The sequence below is a fragment of the Desmodus rotundus genome, chromosome 10 (assembly GCF_022682495.2).
Source record: "Desmodus rotundus isolate HL8 chromosome 10, HLdesRot8A.1, whole genome shotgun sequence".
In the NCBI taxonomy this organism is placed as follows: domain Eukaryota; kingdom Metazoa; phylum Chordata; class Mammalia; order Chiroptera; family Phyllostomidae; genus Desmodus; species Desmodus rotundus.
The window spans coordinates 30,136,144-30,160,244 of NC_071396.1; the positions used below are offsets into that span (position 1 = coordinate 30,136,144).

General features: G+C 48.4%; 1 long non-coding RNA gene across 2 annotated transcripts in view; it reads right to left on the bottom strand.

Annotated features, from left to right (window-relative positions):
• Positions 1-694: 694 nt before the first annotated feature.
• The window catches only part of LOC123479860 (uncharacterized), a 32,102-nt gene continuing 8,695 nt past the window's right edge, over positions 695-24,101 (bottom strand). Inside the window, exons 2-4 of one of the 2 annotated variants that reach the window (XR_006655642.2) lie at positions 3,412-3,534; positions 1,443-1,561; positions 695-958 (exon numbers count right to left, since the gene is read on the bottom strand). This is a non-coding gene — a long non-coding RNA (uncharacterized lncRNA). The remainder of the gene's footprint in view (positions 959-1,442; positions 1,562-3,411; positions 3,535-24,101) is intronic. The other variant, XR_006655643.2, reaches the window with a different exon arrangement.

Sequence of the window (24,101 nt, forward strand, 5' to 3'; positions counted from 1 at the left end):
TCTGCAGGTCACCACAATGCCCACCTGCCCGGGGCCGTGGAAGCCTGTGAGTACGTCTACCAGCTGATTTACCTTCGCGGCAGCACATAACTAGTTTTCCTGTGTTAACTACACGGACAGGGCTTAGGCGTCATGAGGTCAGAGCATGTGGAATTATTTTGAAAATAAAAGGGTAAACAGTGAACTTCTTCAGGGCGTACGGCTGAAAGGCAGGCACTCGCTAATAGAAATCTTACCACTCATTCAGTGCCTAGCATCATAATTCCCGCATCCAAGTGCTCAATACGATTTCTTAAAAGTGACAGAGAGAGAAGGCAGGTAGAGGCTGGGGATCGGAGGGAGGGAAGGAGGAATACAAGGTGATAGAAAGTACAAAAAAAAGTGATCACTAAAGGTATGTTCCTAATTTATCACAGTCCCCAAGTGTCTTCTCCCTTCCTTTTGGTTGTCCTCTTTCCTCTGTCTTCTCCTGTTCATAGGAACACCAAACTGAAAACAGAATTAAAATCATCCCTCTCTCAATGCATACCACAATTTGATCTGTCTGAGTTTTTTTCTGGAGGGGGTGCAGGGCAGGGAGCCCTTCCACCATGATTCAAATATATTTCCAAGCCAATTTACTCAACAAGCGTGTCTTTCTCACACACATCTCAATCAATAAAGGACAAAAATGTGCTTCATTAAAATACACATTTTTTAAAAGATTTTATTTATTTATTTTTAGAGAGAGGGGGAGGGAGGGAGAAAGAGAGGGAGAAAAGCATTGGCCTGCAACCTGGGGCATGCTCCCTGACCAGGAATTGAACCTGCAACCTTTGGGTTTGCAAGCCGGCACTCAATCCACGGAGCCACACCAGCCAGGGCAAAATACAAATTTTTAATTTAAGGTTTGAAAATCTTACAGGACTTTCCCTAAGTCATCAGATAATTTCCTCTTGACAGTAACATCGCAAAAGTCCTAAAAGAAAGGCACAAGAAATCAGATTATTTGAGGGTATGTGGTAAAAATCTAGAGAAAATGTGGTCTTTGGATAGTTCAACATTTTCTTGATAATTTTATTTTACTAGTGACTCACACTTGAGGTGTCCATTTATTTAATAAAATGGGTGTCTATTCCATTTCATAAAAAAAGGCTTGATCCCACCCTGCGGATGTAGAAATTGGAACAAAGATTGCTCGAATCTCCTTTAAGCTATTTCCTCTAGGTTATAAAATTCCAAGCTGTACAGAGCTCTAACAGGGTACATGTGAGTAGGAACTAAATAAAAAAATCTTAAAAAAAAGAAAAAAGCTTTCCGTTGCTTTCGATGAACTTCCCTTTTTTGTGCAGAAAAATCAAGAAGATAAAAAAAAAAATAAGAAAGGACCTCATACCATAGCATTATAGAAGAGAATAATACATGGTTATCTAATTTACTGTCTTCATCTTTCATTGGCTCACCTTCGGGGAATATAGTTCAGGGATGCCACCGCTCCGGACCTGGGCAAGAAATTGAGTGCAATGTAGATTCCATTCGCTCACGACGAGACATTTCAAAAGTAAGAATGACCAAATCTGGGCTGGAAAATAAGAGACATTACCTTAGGCATTAAAGATATGTGCTGGGCAGTAAAACTGATAGACGCTTATTACATTGTCCCGTAAGAGACTGGGCCACTAAGAAGTCAATGCGGAGGAAATTTAAAGCAAGTTATAGGAAATTCTTCTTCACCGGGTGGAATTCGTTCTGTGGAATTTGCTGCCACGGGCAGGCATAAAATCAACCACCGAGCTGGGGTTTTCAGAGGGCAACGTAGTGTAAAACCCACTCTTCGGGCCAGTTGAGGAAGGCAAAAACCGTCCGTTTGCCTGCTTTTAGGGCGTCACAGTTGATTACAAGGAGGCTCAGCAAAAAAAAAGGTCCCCCACACTCGATCAGGATAATAAGAAAGTGTTCACCGGTGCTCACGTGCCCTAGAAATAGGCAGTAAGATAAAAAATATCATGCGACCTGACCGAACGTGACAGATGATTTTAACAGGGACCAAAAAATGAAACAATGCACAAATCAATTCCAGAAACTAATTAAAGATAGTCCTGAATTTTTTTTTAAGATCTTTATTTTTTTAGAGAGGGGGAAGGGAGGGAGAAGAGAGAGAGAGAGAAACATCGATTGGTTGCCTCTTACAAGTTCCCAACTGGGGACCAGGCCCACAGGCATGTGCCCTGACCTGGAATCCAACCGGCGACCTTTCTGTTTGCAGGCTGGTGCTCAACCCACTGAGCCACACCAGCCAGGGCCTGGAATATTTTTTTTAATAGAAGCATTTTTCTTCTGGTCATATAAATAACTACACAACATTTTCGGTTTTTAACCTGCTTCTCTGACAAGCATTCTCAGAGTACAACTGCCGAACTTGAAAATAATTACCATGCGTGAATTCCTTTTTCTCAAAAGAAGTAGAGTTTCATCAAAAAGTGTTGAATACACAGTAAATATTAACAAGGCTGTGTTAACTTCCAGGTAATGAAGCCTTTTGGTAACGTCATCAGAGTTTAAATCGGGCTTCTTTTTCCCCCACTCCACCTCTTTCACGTATTTTTCTAGAAAATGTGGGGTAGTCTCTAGGACTACACTTAATGCCACTAGACACGTCGAAAGCAATATTGCACCTTTGACATTCTAATCTGAAAGAAGGACCAGAAAAGCATTTTGTGTTTGGAGCCTCCATTTCCATGTGCAGACAAAAGAATGCCACACAATCTACAAAAAAGGGGGGGGTGAGAAATATTGCTTTTAAAAATTACAAAGCAAGTTAAAATTCAAAATCGGTCCTTGTGAAATTTAGTCTTTGAGTTTCCATGAAGCACAGCAGTGCTGAGAAAGCCTCCTTGTCACCTCCTGGGAGCCAGGACGTGTTGCTGACTTTCATGGGCGTGGACATGTCTAGTTGCGTTACGCCTCTGAAGGAAAAAGCAAAAGAAAAAAATAAAAGGTGTCCAGAAGTTCTTCCACGGTACACCGCCATCCTCTGCAATAGCCATTAGAGTTTGGAGCTTAACCATATCCTTATCTTTGTAAGCACATTTTTAAATTTTCAATATGCTTTTTTATTTATTTTATCGTTGACGCTATTATAATTGTCCTTATACCCCCCCCCCCCGCTTTGTCCCCCTCCACCCGGCCCCTCCTTCCCTCTGGCCACCCCCACACTGTTGTCTGTGTCCCTGGGTCATGCCTATATGTTCTTTGGCTAATTCTTCCCCTTCTTTCATCCAGTGTCCGCCCCCCAACCCCTCCCCTCTGACGGCCGTCAGTCTGCTCCATGCGTCCCTGCCTCTGGTTCTATTTTGTTCATCAGTTTATTTTGTTCATAAGACTCCACTTATAAGTGCGATCACATATAAGTCTTTCTATGGCTTATTTTACCCAGCAGCGTAATCTCCAGGTCCATCCATGCTGCCGCCAAAGATAAGAATTCCTTTCTCTTTACAGCCGCATAGCATTCTGTTGCATAAGCGCGTGTTATTAAAACATTGTCCGGCCCTCAGACTAAAAAAGATAAGATAGCTCTGCGTTAATGTCAAGGGAGTTAGTTGTCCACAGTTGCATGATGCCGAGTTGGAAGTTCTGGGCGCATTCCTGAATCAGAGCCTGCGCCACCCCCTGCTCTAAGCATTCCAGCTGGCAGGGCCCATCTCTGGAGCAAGAACACCTGGGGCCCGGGCCCAGCCCTGCCTCTCATCAGCTGGGTCATCCTGGGCAAACCATTCCACTCCCCTCGCCTCAGCATCCTCATTTGCAAAATAGGACAATAGTGCCCACCTACCTCGGAGGACTGGGCTACGTTGAAGTGAATATAAAATAACGAAAACTGCCTGGCACATGCGTTCATACGTCATTATTCTTCCATCCCCAAAGGTCTGGGCTTTAGGGGAAGTCATTGGAAGGAAAAGGGACAGGGGAGGCCCTCTGCTCATTCATGGAATCTGGTCCCTACCCTTTCTAATGTCCCCTCTTCTGCCTTCAATTCTGAGAACTCCCCAAATCGGAGTCAGGGGCTCCTCAGACACGTTCTCACGGCCCTCTCGTCTTCCACGGCCATTTCTCATCATCTGTTACTTCTCTGTATTCACCATGAAGCAGCAGGCTCTACTCAGGAGGGGGTTGGTCGTGGTCACCCATGACTACTGGCCGTCACTGGTTCCGTTTCTGACACCGTTCAGTGGTCACAAATGATGAGAGAAACACCCAAGACCGACAGGTACGCCTGCCTCTTCTCAGCACACACCTGCCTGAATCCACAAATCCACCCGGCGAGGGGGGGCTGCTCGAATGCAGTGGACGTTTTGACCGTTGTATCTGACCAAAGCCCACGCCACGGAAGAACCAGTACTGGAGTTGTGTAGAAATAACTGGTTTCTCCTTTATAAAACTAATAATGGGGAAATCTAATATAGACATTAGGAGGACTTTGGAACAGAGTAAGATGGAAGACGTACATTCTTTGGGGCTTATTTCGTCCAAGAAGAGGGACGCCCATGAGTGGTGGCGTTTTTACATGAGTTAAACTGAATTGTTGAATCGAGTTGCAGGGTTTGCACTTCCCTCCTGGGCCACGTAAAAGAGTATTAACCTTGTAATCTTTTGAACGCATACAATATGTATACGGGGCTTCGTGGTGGGTGTTTGGAAGAGAAAAAAACAATAGGTCAAGCAATTAGAAGGTAAGGAGAGTGAGGTGAAGGACCCATTGGGCAAAGTCACCATTCCACTTTACCCATACCTGAAGGACGTAGTTCCCAGAGACAATCAGGTGAAGGCTTCAGGTCCTTACTGTTTTTGTGAATGCAGGTTGAATCTCCCTTCAGAGACATGTGGTAACAACTCTACCCATAACCAGCATTTCAAGCACAGGCTGCATACTGAGCCTCTGCGAAGCGTTGTCCATGTATCATGTCATTTAGTCATCGTGGGAAGCCTATAGGTTTGGAATGATTCTAACAACACAGAAGAGTCATTTGAGGCTAAGTCATGGCCAAGGTCACACAGCTAACAAGCAGCAGAGCCAGTCTTTAAACCACTGCGCATCCAATCCGAGGGTTTTTCCTTTTAGCTTCTAAACAATTCCACCGCCCTCACCCAAACTCAGAGTCAGATATAGTGGGAAAAACCTGAGGCCTGGAATCTGAAGATTCCCATTAATTACCGGCTTGAGTAGGCCATTCCGTCTCTGTTTCATCACTTACGATATGAGAATGATAATGTCATTATCTGCCCTGCCTGCCTCCCGAAGCTCTGCGACGTGCAAGGACTTAGGACACAAGAATGCGCTAAACAAACATCAGTTGATAGGGTTTATTTACGAGCACAGTCTGCTGATGGATTTATATGAACTGGGTTGGTATTGAGGGAGCATTTTATATATGACAGATGAAACTGATGAAATAAAAATGATGGAGCCTTCCCACATAGATACAAGGTTGTTATTGGAAGCAGGCAGGGGCGGTCCCATAACCGGGCACTCCGGGCGCGGGCATTGGCTCCTATGGAAAAGTAGGATATCATAGACAAGGTTCCCCTTCTCCACACAGCCGTGCTCAGGACCAGCTCTGCTTACAGATTAAGCGAAGGTAAACCCATTTGAATGACAGGGATTTCCTGGGGATTGAAAAAGATGATCTTATCTAAAGAACACACCAGTATCTTCAGATTTACTTATTTGTAAAAGAGTGATCATTTACAAGGTTTTAAAATTTGTTTTATAGTATATACATTCTCCTCCCCCTCATCTAGTTTTCTATTAGAAAATGAAAATGTAAAAGATGTTATCTACCTCTATTCCGTGTGCAAAGCTGTGGGGAAAATGTAGCATTAAAGACAAGAAGGTAACTTGAGATTCAATTTCATCTATCAGATTTTTCCACCCCTTTTTAGCATTCTGACTCTCCTTGTCACACAAAATGGCACCCTTAACTAAAATAGTGTATTTTCTCTCCTGCGTTGGACGAATACTGAAGCACGGAGTTGAGTACTAGGAGAGAGATCTGTAATTTTTCTCTGTCCAGCATCCAGTCCCCCTGTATGAAAGAGTGCCTCCATTTCCTTGGAAATACCACCCCTTTCTCATTTCAAAGTCCTTAGATTTATTTTTATTTTTTTAATTTTAGATTTTATTTATTTATTTTTAGGAAGGGGAAGGAAGGGAGAAAGGGAGAGAAACATCAATGTGCGGTTGTCTCTCGTGCGCCCCCAACTAGGGACCTGGCCCACAACCCAGGCATGTGCCCTAGACTGGGAATTGAACAGGTGATCCTTTGGTTTGCAGGCCTGCACTCAATCCACTGAGCCACACCAGCCAGGGAGAAGTCCTTAGATTTAAATGAGGCTAACTCCACCCCCTGTTTCCAGTGGCTGGCAGGTGACCTAGGCTGGACCAATCAAAATGACAGTGATTGTTTTTCAAGACTAGGCATGTAACCCAATGAAGACCTCTGGGTATGTCTGATGTAACTACTGAGAAAGAAGCTAAACAAGTAAGACATAATTTTGGAGACACTAGTAGCCATTCTTGCTGCCACTTGAAGAGACTTCTTGAGAATGAAACCAACACAAAGGAAAGCAGGACTCAAAGGGAAAGAATACTTTGTTAGGGGAGTTATTTGCATATTTACCAATCCTGAGTTTTTTTTTGTTATGTGAGCTAATACATTTTTTTAAAATTAAGCCAGCTTCTAGTGAGGTTCCATTTGCAACTAAAAGGGCCACCACTACCTCAGGGAGGATTATTAATTGTGCAAAGGATTACAGGTATTGTCTGTCAAGACTCCCAGTAGAAAGTAGAAATGAGCCCTGGCTGGTGTAGCTCAGTGGATTGAGCACAAGCCTGAGGACCAAAGGGTCACTGGTTCTATTCCCAGTCAGGGCACATGCTTGGGTTGCAGGCCAGGTGCCCACTAGGGGGCACAGGAGAGGCAACCACACACTGATGTTTTTCTCTCTCTTTCTCCTTCCCTTCCCCTCTCTCTAAAAATAAATGAATAAAATTTTTAAAAAATAAAGAAAAAGAGAATTTGTTGAGCTGGGTTTACTCCTTTTCTTTCACTCTTTCTCTCTGGCTCAGTCTTTTCAGAGCCTTACATGTGATTGACACTCACATAAGCTCTAAACATGTATCTGAAATCTAACTGGATCCACAAGAAAAATACTCATTTGCTGGGTAAATTCCAAAGTGCCTTTACAATGGAAGCACATAACGTAAATAAGGAGAAGGGAAGACAGTGAGGAACCAAAATGATTCCAACCCCATTCCCAGCTTTTTGCCCCGTCAACCTCCCCATGAATGCGAGGTAGATAGAAGGGAAGGAAAATGAGGGGGAAATTGGCAAAATGAGAAGGATTCACACGATAAAAAGAGGAGAGACTATGCAGGAAGCTCATTGCATGTCAAGCACAGCCAAGTCAAGGGGAAGCAACCACGTGATAAACAGGGGAAGCACCTCTTGACTTGACTCCTTCACTAAATAGCCTGGAAATCTTCTGGTTGAGCTGTGTCTGCAGTAGCCAAAGGTCAGAATTGCAGCTTTGGGACATGCAGGACCCACCATCAAGGTCACTGTCAGTGGTACAAGAGGAGCCTCCCAATATGTTGAGAGAGAGCAGCCAAAGGCAGAGCCCAAATTGGACAGAAGGTCGCGTGGAGCCAGAAGAACAGTAGCGTGAGTTTTCAGCATCTTCTCCAATCCCGGCCCAAAAGGCTGTACATGTGTCCATCAGATGCCCAATGGCTGGAAGCCTGGTTCTGCTGATCGTTAGCTGGGTGACCTTAGGTAAATTTCTTGGTGACTTAGCCTCAAATTACTCATCTGTGGTGTTGTAATCACTCCGTACCTCAGAGGATTCTTGTGCTCCCATCTGAGCAGGCTCCTCCTAGGGTACCAGGGAAGTCCAACCATGCCCTGATCACTTCTTAACTCTAAATTTTCAGACGATGCCCCCGACTGAACACGGATAAAGGCAGCGAGGTGCATGCGAGCAGAGAAGCGGTCACACAGGTACAAAACATGCCAACTCATCGTGAGGAAAGGAGCTAACAAGTTTTGGAATACCTGCTCTGTGCCAGGCCGTGAGCTAAACCGTTTACATGCCTTGTCTATTAGAAACTGTATCGTACAATTTGTTTGCTTTATTTGTAGATGAAGAAAATGAAGCTCCAAAAGATTAAATCAGTTAAGCTCTCACTGTTGGTAAATAAAGAGGAGGGATTCTGAGCTGTAGTATCTGAGCCAAAAGCCAGCGCCAGCCACAGAGTATGGGTGAGCCACAGTTGCCCCAGATTTTTCCCATTAACTGTGGGATGGCTTGCGTTTTTCATAGCCCTCAGTTCTGGGATTGGTCCCATTCTCATCTATAAATGCCTTGAGTATGTCTGTGGGCAGCTAATTTCTGTTCTCCACTCATCCTTCACTTTTCTTGGCCACTTGTGTCCACCTACCCCCAAATCTGGGTTTTAGCTTCTAAAAGCAAAAAGCCTGGCCCTGGATGGTGTGGCTCAGGGGATTGGGCACAGGCCTGCTAACCAGAGGGTTGCTGGTTCCATTCCCGGCCAGGGCACAAGCCTGGGTTGTGGGCCAGGTCTCCCGTTGGGGGGCGTGTGAGAGGCAATGGATCAGTGTTTCTCTCACACATTGAAGTTTCTCTCCCTCTCTTTCTCCCTCCCTTCCTCTCTCTTAAAAATAAATAAATGAATAAATAAATAAATAAAATTCTTTAGAAATTAAAAAATAAAATCTATGTAAAAGCAAAGAGCGTGGCAGCAAGAGCTTCAACAAACATCTCTTTCTAAAAGCTTGGCAGAAGCTCAAATGGGCTCACAGTCGAAAAGAAGTTCATTGACAAACAGTCACAGCAATAAATATTTGTTGAATGACTGACCTTTTAATAATTAAAGAGACACTCTCAGAAACACTGTTCCCTGAAGCTACTTTAAAAGAGGCAAGAAAAATAGGGAAAGATGCGGAAGAACATAAATTAAACTTTCCGTTTCTTTACTTTCCTGAATTCACTCAGCAAATATTTATCGGTTTTCCAGTCTATACCAGACGCCGTGCAGGTTACTTCTTAAGGATGTCCTAGTTATCTATAGTTATGTAACAAATTAACCCAAAACTTGGCAAGATAAGACAGCAAACAGTTATGACCGCACAGCTTCCGAGGGTCAGGAATCTGAAACCTTCAAGGTCTCTGGTGAGGCTGGAGCCGAGGTCATGTTAAGACTTACTCGGGCTGAAGAATCTTGTTCCAAGTTCATGCTCACCATTGTCTCCAGGCCTCAGTCCCTCGCTGGCTCTTGGCAGGGGCCTCAGTTCACGTGGTTCACCTGGCCACGTGACGGGCCTTCTCTAAGCCTTCTGAGATCCAGACGTCCCAGAGAGAGAAAGACAGAGCGCCCGCCCAGCCAGAAGACGCGGTGGGCCTTTTACTATCTATCTAGTCTTCAAAGTAGCTCTGTGTCACTTCTCACCAGCATTCTCCACCTTTCCAGAAAGATCATTAGCAAATTTGTGGGTATGATTTTCAAACCACGAGGGTGGTTGATTAGAGAGGAAACCGGTAAAAATGTCTTAATGTAGATTTTATTTTTCGATGCATTATAATTACCATGGGCTATTTTGTCACTTTGTGTTGTGAGAATAGGTGACACATCGCCATGTGCTGGGGTTGGGAGGGGAAATAGTTGGACAAGAGTCTAGGAGGTGAGCCCCTCCTCATCCCCCCCGCAACTCCATAGGAGACCCAGAAGGTGACAGTCCCTCATCGTGATGTTTGGTATCCGTAGGTGAGGGATGTTATTTTTCATTCACGTGCCATGCCCTAGCTGGGCACCTCAGTGCTCAGAGAGAGCGGGGTGAACTGCAGATGATGTTGAAAAGGCTGTCACAAAACATCATCCGGGACCCTAGAAACTGCCACATAGCTGTATTTCCCAAAGATTTTTCAATGTTGCAATTCATTTAACTTTTAATGGCCTGACTGCATTTTGACCCACTGAACTGTTTAGCAGATTCCAATTGTTCGCCATTGTCCTGCCCATCACATAATGAATTCTGAAGCGGAATTTCCACCTGCCAGTTCAGAGAAGGCCGCATCTCATCTCTGCATGGAAATCGCCAAAGCACCACTTCACCGTCAGCCATGCGAAAGCCACAAATCAATTAAACTTACCTTGCATTGCTGAGTACCCATGAATTGCACTTACAATGGCGCGGGCATTCTCAACGGTGTCACGCAAGTAGGGGAAGGGCACATTTGGGGACGGCAACACCTTTCTTCTTTGTCCCGTGACTCAAGCACACTTCTTCATTTTTTCCCCCCTCGGGACCTCTGCCACTTCAACATTGCAATGTTCCCTTGTCGTTTTATGTCAGTCTAAAGCCATATGCAGCCCTGGCTGGTGTGGCTCCGTGGATTGAGTGCCAGCGTGTGAATGGAAAGGTCGCTGGTTTGATTCCCAGTCAGGGCACAGGCCTGAGTTGCAGGCCAGGTCCTGGGGCACCTGGGGCACGAGAGAGGAAATTGATGGATGTATCTCTCGCACAGCGATGTTTCTCTCCCTCTCTTTCACCCCCCCCTTCCCCTCTCTCTGAGAATAAATAAATAAAATCTTACAACCACATGCAGGTTGCTGAAGAGCCTGTGGCTAAGCCAGCCTGGAGTTGGAACAGAGCCCTGTAAACCCCACACAGAGGCAGCAAGCAAACAGCTCTGGAGAGATCCAAACACCACCCATGCCCCTTGGAGCTAAATTTTGCCTTGCGTTTCTGCCTTAACGTCTCCATTGGCTGCACTTCTGACAGGCTTAAGAAAGTAATTTAGTCCCTATAAGTTTCCCAGTGATTAATGCTCATAAAATTGGCAACATAGGAAGACATTTTTAAAAAGATTTTATTTATGTATTTTTAGAAAGAGGGGAAGGGAGGGAGAAAGGGAGGGAGAGAAACATCAATATGTGGTTGCCTCTCACAGTCCTCCCCTACTGGGGACCTGGCCCACAACCAGGCATGTGCCCTGACTGGGAATCAAACCGGCAACCCCTTGGTTCGCAGACCTGCACTCAAGCCACTGAGCTACGCCAGCCAGGGCTAAGAAGGCTTTTTTCGCGGGCAATCAAGGAAGATTGCTAAGGCCAACCGGTGTGTGTGAGCACAGCATAGGCAGCCCCACTGGGTAGAGAAGGAAATGTTCCTAGCATCCCAAGGTGTAAATTCAAATTCTTTTTTACCTTTTTAATTTATAAATTTATAATTTTAGGTTTTGGACGATTACTCCTTCACACGAAATACTTCTTTAGATGGTTCAACTCCAGAACACGATTTATAAGTCTCTCTTCTTCAAACAAGGAAAATTTAAGAGAGATAAAAAAAAAAAAACTTTCTGCCACCCTACTTCCTTATTTATTTTTTTTCAGTTTCAGGTTTATGCCAAGGCACTAGCTCATAGAATACCTGCTTTTTCGCCAGGTAACTATTAACTGTGTGCTCTCAGCTTTACCTTTCTTGGCGAGAGACAGAATATAGCATCACCCTTTTCTTCGATTTATCCCTGGCTGCCGAACAATAACTCTGTGTCCCAAAGCCAAACCTGTGGCTGCAAAGTCGCAGGCGTGTTCCACAACTTCTATAAAAACTCCCCAACCTCGAGATATTTAATGTGTATACAGTGATCAGTGCATTTTTCATTCCCTCCCAATCTCTCTTGCATCCAATAGAGGCACTCGTGGGTTGAAGAACGTTATTTGTAATTATTCCATAGTGACGTGATAGGTCTTTCTGGCTTAGAATTTCTTGGGAATGTTTGCATGGAGAATATTATTGATTCATTTATTATAATAATTATTTAGATTCCTAGGTGGAGGCTTGCCTACACGAACATAAATCTCCAAGGCGGTCAAGGGTACTATTCTAGCTTCCAATTAGAATTCCAAAAGTGGAGTGTCCACTGTTTGGAGTCTTCACAGAGCCACCAGGATGGCCACGGACCTAAACATGGACCTTCCATCTTTATTTTACATTTGCGTCATCCAGTCCCATCTGAATTTCTTGTCATGGGCTCCCTGGAATCATGTTTTAATATTGCTAATCAGAGAGCTTGAATCCAGTCCTGGCTGGTGTGGCTCAGTGTATTGAGCTCTGGGCCTGCGAACCAAAGGGTCTCTGATTGGATTCCCAGTCAGGGCACATGCCTGGGTTGTGGGCCAGGTCCCCACTTGGGGGGCGCACAAGAGGCAACCACACATTGATGTTTCTGTCCTTCTCTTTGTCCCTCCCTTCCCCTCTCTCTAGAAATAAATGAATAAATAAATCTTTTTAAAAAATGAAGTCATGGGGTACAGTGACTATCGTTAATAATACTACATTGCCTCCTTGAAAGTTGCTATTAGAATAGATTCTAAAAGTTCTCATCACAAGAAAAAATGGTAACTGAATGATAACAGGCGGGAACTAGACTTAACGGTGATCACTTTGCAATATATAAGTAACTCAAGTCATTATACTCCAAAATAACATTATATATCAATTATACATAAATTAATTTTTTTTAATTCAAGAATTAGAGTTTGGTTTTGTCCTTGTCACTGCAGGCCTGCAGCCTCAAAGTTTCTCTCTTCTTTGTGTCTTGAGCTGTAGGTGGATGATACTGTACATCAGCTGTCAGCGAACCAAGATCAGGGTCAAGGTTAGCATAACTTCCACAACTCAAGGCAAACAAAATCTCTAAACTTCTTTTTTTTTTTTTAAGATTTTATTTATTTATTTTAGACAGGGGAAGGGAGGGAGAAAGAGAGGGAGAGAAACATCAATGTGCAGTTGCCTCTCGAGCGCCCCCCACTGGGGACCTGGCCTGCAACCCAGGCATGTGCCCTGACTGGGAATCCAATTGGAGACCCTTTGGTTGGCAGGCCCACACTCACTCCACTGAGGCACATCAGCCAGGGCTCTAAACTTCTTCACTGAAAATTTCTACTGATCTCTAGAGCTAAAACATGTATTCTCTTTCGCTTGCAAGCTCCTTTGCCATTTGAATTCTAGAAAGAGAATTCGCAAGAGAGATGAGGTGGTGAGGTGGAGGACTTTTATTTTCAGGGAGAGTGTACTTAGCAAACAAGAATAAGCAAATGTCTGGCCACTAAGCCAGAGGGAATTTGAAATTGCTCCAAGCCAAGAAGCCAATAGACTGGCTATAAAATACAAGATAGAATTCAGAGTGAGCTGATCATGTTTTTATCTCATTGGATACTTTTCTTTATGTTTGCTTCCCAAGATTTAATCGGTGCCTGTGTTGGAAAATGTTAATGCAGAACAGCTGGGCAAAAATAGGGCGTCAAATTCATCCTAGATTAATCCCTCTTCCTCCGTAGATCTGGCCTTCTCCCTGGGCAAGCGGCCATAAGATACTCACCTTTAAGAATCCAGATTATTCCCATTTTAGTCATCCAAAAGTTATATGGAAGCCACAGAAAGAAGATAAAGTCTTCTTAACCACACTTTAGGCCGACTAACTACCTTTACTTGAGACTATACATAAAATAACAACAAAATATAGGCACGAAGGTAAGTTTGGGGTGAATAAGAATTTATGACATCCGTGAGTGGTGAAAAGGCCATTTAGGGAACATGGTTGAGGTTTACCATCGTGCTAAAAAGTGGCTAAAGCAACCGATTGGACAACATTGATTTGAAGCCTCGAAACAGTGGTTTTCAAACTCGGGGCTGTTGAATTTCTTGGAGGTGACTGTCCAAGGTCAAGGCAAAGACACAGTTTAATGTTGTGCTCACGCCCTGCGCTCCAACCAGCGTAAATGAGAACTAAGTTGACGATGAAGGTTCTATGTGATCACAATGAAAAAACCCAAAATGACTAACATAAAAAGATATTCAGACGCTCCCATTATCATTCACACAAATTAAAAGCCAATATTCTTCAACTTGCCTCAGTCATTCATTCAGAATGTACTGAGGTCTCATTCTGTGCCTGGCACAGGTCCAGGGCTGGGAACACGAGTGAATCAGCTAAACTCCCAGCCTCTGCGGAGCTTCCAGCCCCAAGGGAGAGAGACACACACAGAACTAACCAAAACAGCATGTTTCATCTGTTCTGACAGAAGAACAGACAGTAACAGGAAGCCAGTGGTACCAAGACTTTGGCATATGTGCAAAACTGGGAATACATTCTGGCAGATTTTTTTTTTTTTTTGCCACATCGCTCTTTATACTAACCTCCTCTGATATCTCCACAACCTTGTCTATTTTCTGCCCTCCCAGTCTTAGACCTTCAGGTAAAAGCTCAGGATACAAGATGCCGAGCTTGTTCATCGAGAAGGAACTCTCAATGTAGCTCATCAGTTGGACTAAAAACAGCAACAACCACAAAACAAGCAAAGCAAAAAGAAAAAAAATCTTCCACCTTCTTGGAAGCAATTTCAAACCCACCCCTCCCATCAAAATGGTAGGGAGGAAGAAGCCACGCTGTTATTAAGAACTTGGGAAGCAACCTGGAGCTTCTATACACCAAACTCCGATCATCCAAGGAACGATGACCTTGTTTCACCCCCAAGAGAAGTGAGCGCCTGTGTGATCTTCTGGGTCTTTGCTCTGTGCTCCCCTTCAGTGGTGCTCCCATTCTCTCTTTGATCCCCACCCCAGCCCTGCCCCACCTCCCACGTCTTCTGAGTCCAAGGTCAAAATCACACCCGCTGTGAAGTCTTTCCCAGGCAGGAGGGAACACTCTCTCTTTCAAGTTTCCGAAGCTCTTTATACCATTATCAGAGTGTGTTCTGTTGTGTTTTCTTGCCTCTCCGCCACAAAGTTCAAACCCCCCCTGAGGCCAGGTTCCGTGACATATTAATCTTTGTATCCACGGGTGCTTTGTATCAGGCTAGGAACGTCCTACCCACTCAATAAGTGGATGTGCAATAAATGCAGAAATGAGAAAGTTTTCCTGGAGGGTAGGAAAAGAATCACCCCTACCTTCCTTCCTACTAGATTTCTATAGCCTCTGTGTTATATGCTCAAACCCCTGGCCTCGCCCACACTCCCTTCCCCTCCTCCCAGCATCCCAGGCCGGCTTCCCAAGACAGGAAGCTCTAAATGCAGAACAGGCCTGGGGTGTGACCGGCCAGGCACAGCTGATCTTGACTTACAGTATTCCCCTAGGGCAGGCTGACCCAGGCTGACCACCTCCCACCAGGCAACACACAGGTGGGGGATCCTTCCTACCAGCTGAAGATATATATACTCTCTGTCAACTGTTCCAAATCAACAAACTAACAACTAACTTGGTGTATTAGATGCTTAGCCACAGAGAGATACCTTAGCCTCACAGACATGGAACTTAGCCTCATGGACAAAGAACATCACCTTGTACTTGGCCACCACATTTGAATCTGAATCATCACCAGTTTACTTTGCTTTGGATTTTTCCCTTCTGTTTGGCTGAATGTGTATTTTGGCTTGGCTGCCAGTCACCTGGGGCTCAGCTGAAGGGGACCAGAGAGAAAACTGGGGCTGTCCTACCTCTGTGACCAAGGGTGGCGATTCAGTCAGAAGGCCCTGGGACAACCAGCCGGAGCTGTGGCTCCTTAGCATCCCTGTAACTCCCATTCATCATGGCCCCTTTCCTAGCATGGTTTGGCCATCCAGTCACACTCTGCCCGGGAAGAACAAGCAAAGATCCTTCTCAAGGAGGGAAAAAAGATCCCAGGCAGGCAGCAAAACAGGGGACAAAAACCCCAGGCAACCTTCCGAATGGTTGTGGGAACCTGCCCCTGTGGCCCTTGCATGGAAGACAGCGGAAAACATCAGGCTCTCTTGAGGAAGTAATCCTTTTGAAGACAATTATGAAATGGAAAGTTGAAACAATTCTGAGGAGGAGGAATAAGTTATGTTTACATTCCTCACCCTTGGATCCAGCCATTCCCCCCAAGTAAACAGATTCTTCAATTCAGATATCCTTCTGCATAGAGCAGAAATGGAAACCTGACGCTGATTTTACCTGCAAAAACTCAGGGGCGAGACCATCTCTGTTGACACCTCGCCCCTGCCACCCGACTAGCTCTGTGTGACCTTGCGTGACCTCTCTGTGCCTCTGTGGCCACTCCTGTAGTGGGGGCATAATGCGACTAATTGTTTCCTATGCTCGTGGCAAGAATTAAGTTAAATGACATAAATAAGTAAGGTAGGAAAGTGTCTGGGTCACGCAGCTGAGAGCTTCTTCAGATACAGTTGAACCACAGACACTACAGGTCTCGTTAGAAGCGATAGGGTACAGAAGGAATTCTCCGCATGCTGGCCACTGGCTTTGACTTGCTTTGCGTGAGTTAACGTGGTTAATGTCGGCACAAACACAGCTTTCTGTTTGTTATTTCTCGTGCTCGCTGTGAATATATGGAGAGAAAGGCGTGGGGAGAGAGAGTTTCTAAGAGGGATATTCTCTTAAATTCACCGACCACGGGCTTGTTTACCTTAAGAAATCACCCTCCTGAGAAAACTGAAAAAAGAAAACACTAAAAAAAGAAAAAGAAAAAAAGGGGTATGTTAAACACTCCACACACCAATTTAGTAGGGTAGTTCACGGTTCTCTGTTGTTGCTGCAGCCTGTGTCTCGCTCAGCCCAAGGCAATAATCCACTTTCCTCGTTGAAAGAGGAAATCAGTTTTAAAGGCTTTGCTTCTTCCTGGAACGTGGGAAACATGTTCACAGTGAAAGTGGAGGAAAAGAAAAACGCAGGGAGGTGCCCTCCTTGCCCTTTGTACCCCTGGCGGCAGAAGTGGACAGATCTCTGCCCCACCCTGCGAACTTGTGCCCTAGTGTCCTGTGAGAGACTGGGAAGTCTCAGGGAAGGGTGGGTTTGCAGTGAAACTGTTTGTTTTGATGTTGCAAATTGTGCTGGAAGCCGTGTGCCAACCTGTGCTCCACGCCCAGGATAAACATGCCCAAGTGTGGCTTCATATTCTAGGGGCTTCCTTTTCTGTTTCCCTCACCCCACTCCACCCCTGAAAAAGGCAGCTGTCCTTTTAGTGGGCTCTGCAAAAGGCATAGCTATCCTGCACTCCTTTCATGGGGGTGCGGGACGCGGCAAGTGCCTCTGGTTCCTCTCTACAATGGAAAGGTCAGCGCTACGCTGACTGCCAGCCCGGGCCAGGCACTGGGTTCTGTGAAGGATTCCTTTCCTGGCTCCCTGCGGTCTGGGACAGATCTCCAGGGAAAGCCACCACCCTGTCCCAGACACAGGCTCCATTTAGCGTTCCAAGGGAGCCGGTTTCTGTCCTGAGTCCAGTCTGGGACCTAAGCTGGCTGCCGGGTCAGCCCACCCTGTTCCATTCGGGGCATGCTTGTCCCTAGCTGGCTAAGCCTGACCAGGGCTCCGAACTTCCCTAAGCCTCCGGTTCCCCAGCAGCAAAAAGGAGGCAATAGTAGCTCTTATGTCTCGGGGATGTTGTGTGGGGACATAAAGGGAGAAGGCTTCGCCGTGTGGGGCTCAGGGTGCACTTCAGCTCTCCTTCTTTCTCTTTTTCTCCGTGTGTTTTGCAAAAAAATATCTCTAGCTGCTGGCAGTCAACTCTGTTTTTGCCAAGGTTAATACCGGGCCGAGCGAAGATTGAAGACAGGGAGGGCAACCATGCGAGGGGCTGGCAAACATTCCGGCAGGCCTGGGGGGTGGGCATGGGCTGCAGAAGCAGAGGGAACAGGTCAGGGGAACTTGAAGTCTGCGGGCACCACAAGCGCAGCCTCCGCTGCGATCTCAGATGAAGAGGCTCTCACATCACACAGCAGGCCTTGCTACCTTGTGAGCAGAACCAGCGAGGTTTTGCCCTTGACTCCTGACTGTGCTCTGAAGCCCTTTCTCCCCTGGGCGCCTCCTGGCCTTCGCCAGGCTGCGGAGTGAGGCAGGCGCGGGCCTGTCCCATCTTGGGAAGGCTGGGGTGCAAGTCAAACACCCAGAGAGAAATCAGGGTCCGTATGCCTGCAGGCGGACCGCTTTTCTCCTGTATTCAGCTGAGCCTTGACGTTGAATCTACCCCCCGCCACCCCGCACAGCCCCTGAGCCTTCCTTACCGCCCTCCCCATCCCAACCCGAGGCCAGGACCAGGCAACAGGGAGTCTTCTGGCCAGGCAGGAACTTGATTTCGTAGAAAAGTAGATGGAAGCGTGGGGCTGGGGAGCGCACCCCGGCTCAGGTTGCTGGATGCATCCAAGAACGATCAACTTTTTGGTTTATAGACTACATTGGTTCCTACGTTCTGTGTAGGAAGCCCGGGAGGAAGCTGAAGCTCTCCCAGGGAAAAAGGGTCGACTGCAGTCACACTGATGCGGGAGGTGGATGCCAAGCCCACAGCCCACGGCTTCCTCTCTCTAACGCACCTGGCGCGCCTCCTCTCCCTAACCTCCCCGCCCCCCAGACAAAGGCTATAAGGCTTCACCACCCGGTGGCGGAGAGCCAGACTCCAAGGTGGTTCCCCCTCCCCCGGGAGCTTTGCTCCTTCCGGCCTGTTCTACCCTCAGGTTTCAGCGCCAGCCTCTCCGGGCGGGTCTGCGGAGGCTCACGGATGTGTGCCCCTCACTGCTCTAGGCGCAGGACGGGAGGAGGAACCCCAGTGCCCGAGAAAAATCTCAGCCTTCTGGGGCTAACCTGCATCCGGGAGATGCCCAATTTCTCGGGATAGCCTCGGGGCACAATGTGCCCGTCCCAGCCTCACTCCGGACACCCTCCCAGGGCCGGTGAAGCAGTCTCCTGTACTGGCCTTTTCCTTGGGGCCCCTTTGAACTAGCCACGGGGATGTTATTCCCGGCAGTGGGGTGCGGAGGTCCCTTTGCAATTCCCCACCGCCACCGCCACCACTTCCCTCAAACTGCTGCGCTCCTGGCGCCCCAGCCAAAGGCTGTGCCGAAAGCCAGAGACCCAGACGGGGTTGCGGCGGCGGTGTATGAGTCTAAAGTTTGCTCTTTGCTGAAAAAGTTACGTGGAGCCCTGGACAGGGACGAGCATGGAGTGAGAAGTGGCAGAAAGTGGAGCTGGCCCTCTGGTCAAAGGGAGGACTCTCCTGGGGAATAGGGACACGCCGCCAAGAGTGAGAAGGGGGAGCCAAGCTTCCAGGGGCCCAAGCAGGAGGCCGGAGGCTGTGGCTGATGGATCCGGCAGGCGCTGAGGTTCTGCGGGGAATGCAGGGCCGAAATCCGGGGCTGGGGTTTGGGATCGGGGCGCGGGTGCAGAGCCTGAGCGGCTGGGTGGAGGGGAACGCGCCACGAGGAGTCTCAGCATCGGACCCCCACTTCCCGCGCAGGGAACTCATTTCCCCTAGCGAGTAGGTGCCCAGAGAGGCAGGGCCAGTGCCGGGGGAGTAAGAGGGAAGAGGAAGGTGGCGCTGTGGAGCCACGCAGGTGTGGGGCAGCACGGGAGAGCGCAAATCCTGTGCAAACGTGAGGGCCTAGGCCTCGGTGGAGTTTACCCCCGACCGCATATTGATTTTCTGCAATTCCAGGACCAACGCTCATCGCTTCTTCAGTCTCAGCCTCGATTGCAGCCCGCTTGGCTCCCCTGCGTCCCCAGAGGGTTAGGGACGCCCGCTGCCCTGTGGGTTGTCCGGGAACCGGGTTCCTGTGGCTCTGCCCGGCGTTGCGTGGAGCCCTGTGTCCCCATCCCCTTGGGGCAGCTCTGTCTGCCAGGCGTGCTGCGGGCGCGGGCGGGGAAGGACAGGCAGCCGCAGGCCTGGCGGGCAACTTTTGTGAAAGGCATGCCGGTCCCCAGAAAGGTGTTATAACAGTAATTCAATTACGGTAAATGGCGCACGTCGTCCTCGCAGCTGGAACGTCGGTAACGAACTGTGACCGACCGGTGTAAAAGAATGTGGCTCCACGCACGTTGTTACACTCTCATTTCCCTCTCTTCCGTCGCACTCCCCTTCTTCCCGTCTGGTCTTCTCCGCTCTGCTTTCACGGTACCCGGACCACACAGGTTAATTAACTCCAAACAGCTCAGTCTATCTGGACAGAAACACACTGAGAAATTGTCAAGAAAGCCTAAAACACCGAACCGTGGCGTCAGAAAGATGGCCCGAAGTTCCCGGCGTTTCTTTCCAAGGCCACAACCCTTGCCTGCGAGGAACTGAGTTTCGGTGCCCAGTGCCAAAGCCGCCTAGGAGCGAGGGCACCTGGGCATGCATCCTGCTGAAATGCCCAGGTCTGGGGAGCCTCGAACCGGGAGAGGATGCTCGCTAAATCTCACACGGCCATATGGCATGGCCTGTAGGCACCCGAAGAAAGGTAGGGTGCTCTCCTGGTCTTTTGCCCCTTCAAGTTCATTGCCGATAACCAACACACTCGTCATTTGTGCTCTGGCACACGTGTTTCAAGCTGAACTTCCCACGGCGATCCCTGAAGTTAACAATATCATCTAAAATGAGGCAAGGTGTGTGTGTGTGGGGGGGGGGGTTCCTTGCGCTCCAGAGGGGCGCTAAATCATTACTGTACTCCATATGTTAACATCTAGGAAGGAGGGCCGAAGGAGGGGGGAGAACCTCACGAGGCAGCCCTGGCATTAATTTAAATAAAGGTAAAATTAACACGCGCGCCTTTGAAGTTAGAGTGTAGATGACTTAAAAGGGGATTGTGTTTAGTTAATGTGATAGCAAAACGGGAAGAAAGGCGTTGCCTCGTCTGGAGTTTATAGTTTCGTGATTGGGGGGGGGGGGTCATTTTAGAAAAGGACAGGATGGTGACCACTGGAGTTCCAGTGCGTTCTCGCCGCCCCGCGGAGCGGGCCTCTGCCAGCAGCCACGGGAGGCTTCCCACTCTGGAAACGCTCCGTTTTCCGCGCCAGTGGAAACGCAGCGGGGCAAAGCCTCCGGTCGCAAGGCTTCTCCCTCCGAGGCACTCCGCTAGGCCCGGAGCGTTTCCGTGCTTGAGTCCTGGAGAGACAGGACGGGGACGCGCGGTATTGGGGTTGGGATGGGGGCCTGGCAGCGGCTGCCCAGCCTCCAGCGCCCCTCTTGCTCCGGTTGGCGCTCCCCACAGGGTCCAGCAGATGCGAAGAGGGGTGCACGCAGGGTCTCCTGACCCCAGGCCAGCCAGGAGGGGCGCGCGGGGGTGCAGCCCAGAGTTGGCTCGGGGTTATCGCGGAGCAGAGTGCAGGGTGTCCGCGCTGCGCTAGACGCACCGCGCTCGGCCTGAGCCAGGCGCCGCCAGAGGCGTTTGGGTTCTTTTCGGTTTTCTTTGCTATAACACCCGCAGGTTCGGAATTCTCTCCAGCTCTGTGAAGCCTCTGACTCGATTTACAATTTACTTCTTTACTTATTTATTTATAGGCGAGACTGGGTCGGCGAGAGAAAGGTTACTCGCCTGTCCTCAGCTTCCAGGGCTGGCGACGGTGGGAAGTCAGGACCCCTCCACACAACCGGAAGTCGCCGGTGGCCTGGGATTTGGAGTTGTCCCTGTGGCTCCCCGCCCCCGGGGGCCCTAGTGAAGAGGTTGCAGGTGGCCGTTCCGAGCCCCGTCGCTGGCCGGTCGGAGCTGCACTGATTTCATCTGCCCTTCGGGCCCGAGAAAACCCTCGGTGGTGGGCAAAGCGGGCGGGCGCTCTAGGTCGCTTCGTTCTGGTGTGTTCACCGAGTCTCAAGCCAGCTCTGTATTCTGCAGGGAGGGTTCCCCCCCAAGGCCTCCCACTTTCCCCCCGAGGAGCCTCTGATCATTCTCCGGCCGGGCTCAGTGGCTGTGCCCGGCCCCGGGCGCGCCCGCGGGGGCGGGGATGTCAGCCGAGCCCGGGCCCCACTACGCCACCTCCTAGCTGGGGCCCCGGAGCGCCTCCAGCTCCGAGGCGGCACAGTCCCCATCGACCCAGGGTCCCCTTCTGCCTGTCCCCGCTTTCTTTGGTTATCTCGCCGGCCCCTTTTCACTGCGAGAGCTTCTCCAAGAAACCAAGACAGGCCTTTTCGCGTTCAATGCACAAAACCCCAGCTTTTAAAGCCCAGCTGGGGGCCTTGGTCCCGCGTAGGAGCCGGAGATAGATTGAGAGCCCCGTGGGTGGCCCCGCCGTTTGCATCTCTGCTCCAGTTTTTTAAAAGTTATACTTAAGACGTGCTCTCTATTCCTTAACTGTGGACCTGGAAGAAAATATATTATACACACAGGACCGCTCTCTCCAAAACCTCCAGGGCGGGCGGGAAATTCTGCCGCCCAGAATTGGCAACTTGGGTGCCTGCGAAGGCTCTAGATGTGGGGCTTGAGGGCCACGCACAACTCGTGTTCCCCGCCATCCTCCCGGAATCACCAAACCCAGGGCTCCAGGGGCCTACCTCCCCTTCGCCTGGCGCACCAAGGCCAGGGCAGTTGGGGCCTATCGCCGGCACCCCAAGTCCCCAGCGGCTGCCCCAACCGGCAGATGCTAGGGGAGTCAAGGATTTGAACTCGTAAAACCAGTTGGATCAACCTCACACGTTTCCCTTTTCTGTCCACCTGTTAAAGAACACACATGTATTAACGGTTTGAGTTGATAATTCAGGAAACATTCTTGATACGCCCAAGAGAGATCTGTGTGTGCGCTTCTGGGCGGTTCTCAGGAACCCGACTTCTGTTCCCTTGATCTCAGAATTCAGAATATTCCCCCCCAATATGTGTTGTTTGTGTACGCTATCCGCGTAGAAATTAAAACTAGCCAAGTGATGATAAATTTGTCATTTTCTCTCCTGCTTTCCCTAAAGTTTGCCAAACTAGTAGAAATTAATTTTACATGATTCCTGTTTGGGGCATAATTGGCTTGTTTTCTGGCGGTTCGAAAAGCGTTCTCCAGCCCTGGCTCTCTCTAACCGGCTTTTTCTCTTTTCTTCCCTTCCCCCCGCCGCCCCACCGTCAACTCAGCCTGGTTCCATTTCCGAGTTCCTCGGTTTGATCTGTTTTCTTAGAACCCCCTTCTCCTCAGCTCCTTTTATTTTCTCTCCTCTGGCGGATCAATCACAGAGGCCATTGATTTCTCCATGTCCTTTCTGAACCAGAAAGTGCTGACATCTTGATGGGGGTGGGCGAAATATGAGTGAGCATGAATGCCCAGGAGATGAGGCAGCCAGGCCGAGGTCCCGGGTTGGCTGTTAAAATCGAGTATGCTTACATATATTGTGAGTGCGGACTCACATTTACACACACCTGTGTCAATTGCGTACCATCGACAGTGGCAGGAAATTTCAGTGCAAGGCAAGGACACGAACTGACTGAGAAAGCATGATCATACTCTGCATGAATAGAGAGGAGAAGGGAACCTAAATGTCTAGGAGTGGGTCACTAATTACGAAATGAGAACCTCTTGTGAGCTGCGGTCCTAGGCGTGTTCGCAAATACTCATTGCCCCCCTCTTTCCCTGGCGACAAGACCCGAAGTTCCTTCTGACCGAGAGAAAGTTGCGAGACAAGACGTGATTTGCTCCTTCTTTTTGGACGACTCTGTCATCCGGAGGACCACGGCCATGTCAGAGTGTCTGTCTTGGAAAGAAAAAATAAATAAATCGAGTCTGAGCCACGGAGAGAAACCCTGCAGCCGCCGCCATCTTTGCATCAAAATGTTCCAGACCTCTCTCTCCGACTGTGATCCCACTGATGGGAGTTTGAAACGCGAGCGCCGTGAAGCCCCTAAGCCTTCAATCGTGTGAAATTTTCAAAAGACCTCTACAAGCAATCTCAGGCTGCCTGACCCCTGACAGACGCGATCTCTTTATTCCTCTCTCTGCCAGTACTTCATTTGTTGGAATAGCTTTCAGATTTGCACCTCCAGAAAGACAAACCTGAGTGTTTATTATGTGGACATGAATCGGAAAGCTTCAAGCCCGCACACGCGCGCGCGCGCGCACACACACACACACAAAGCATCATCTTAAACATAATATTTAATTTTGCAGCCTAAGTGCCTGCTTCTGTATTTGCTTTTCATTAGCTTAAATATTTTTTCCAGGTCTCCCCATGAGTCACTTTGATATTTAGATGACCCTTTCTTTTATTCAGTTTCCCCCTGGAAAAATTCCCTGTCGCAGGCGTCCTCGGACTCCCACAGCCACGTCACCACGCAGCAGGCAGAGAGGCCACG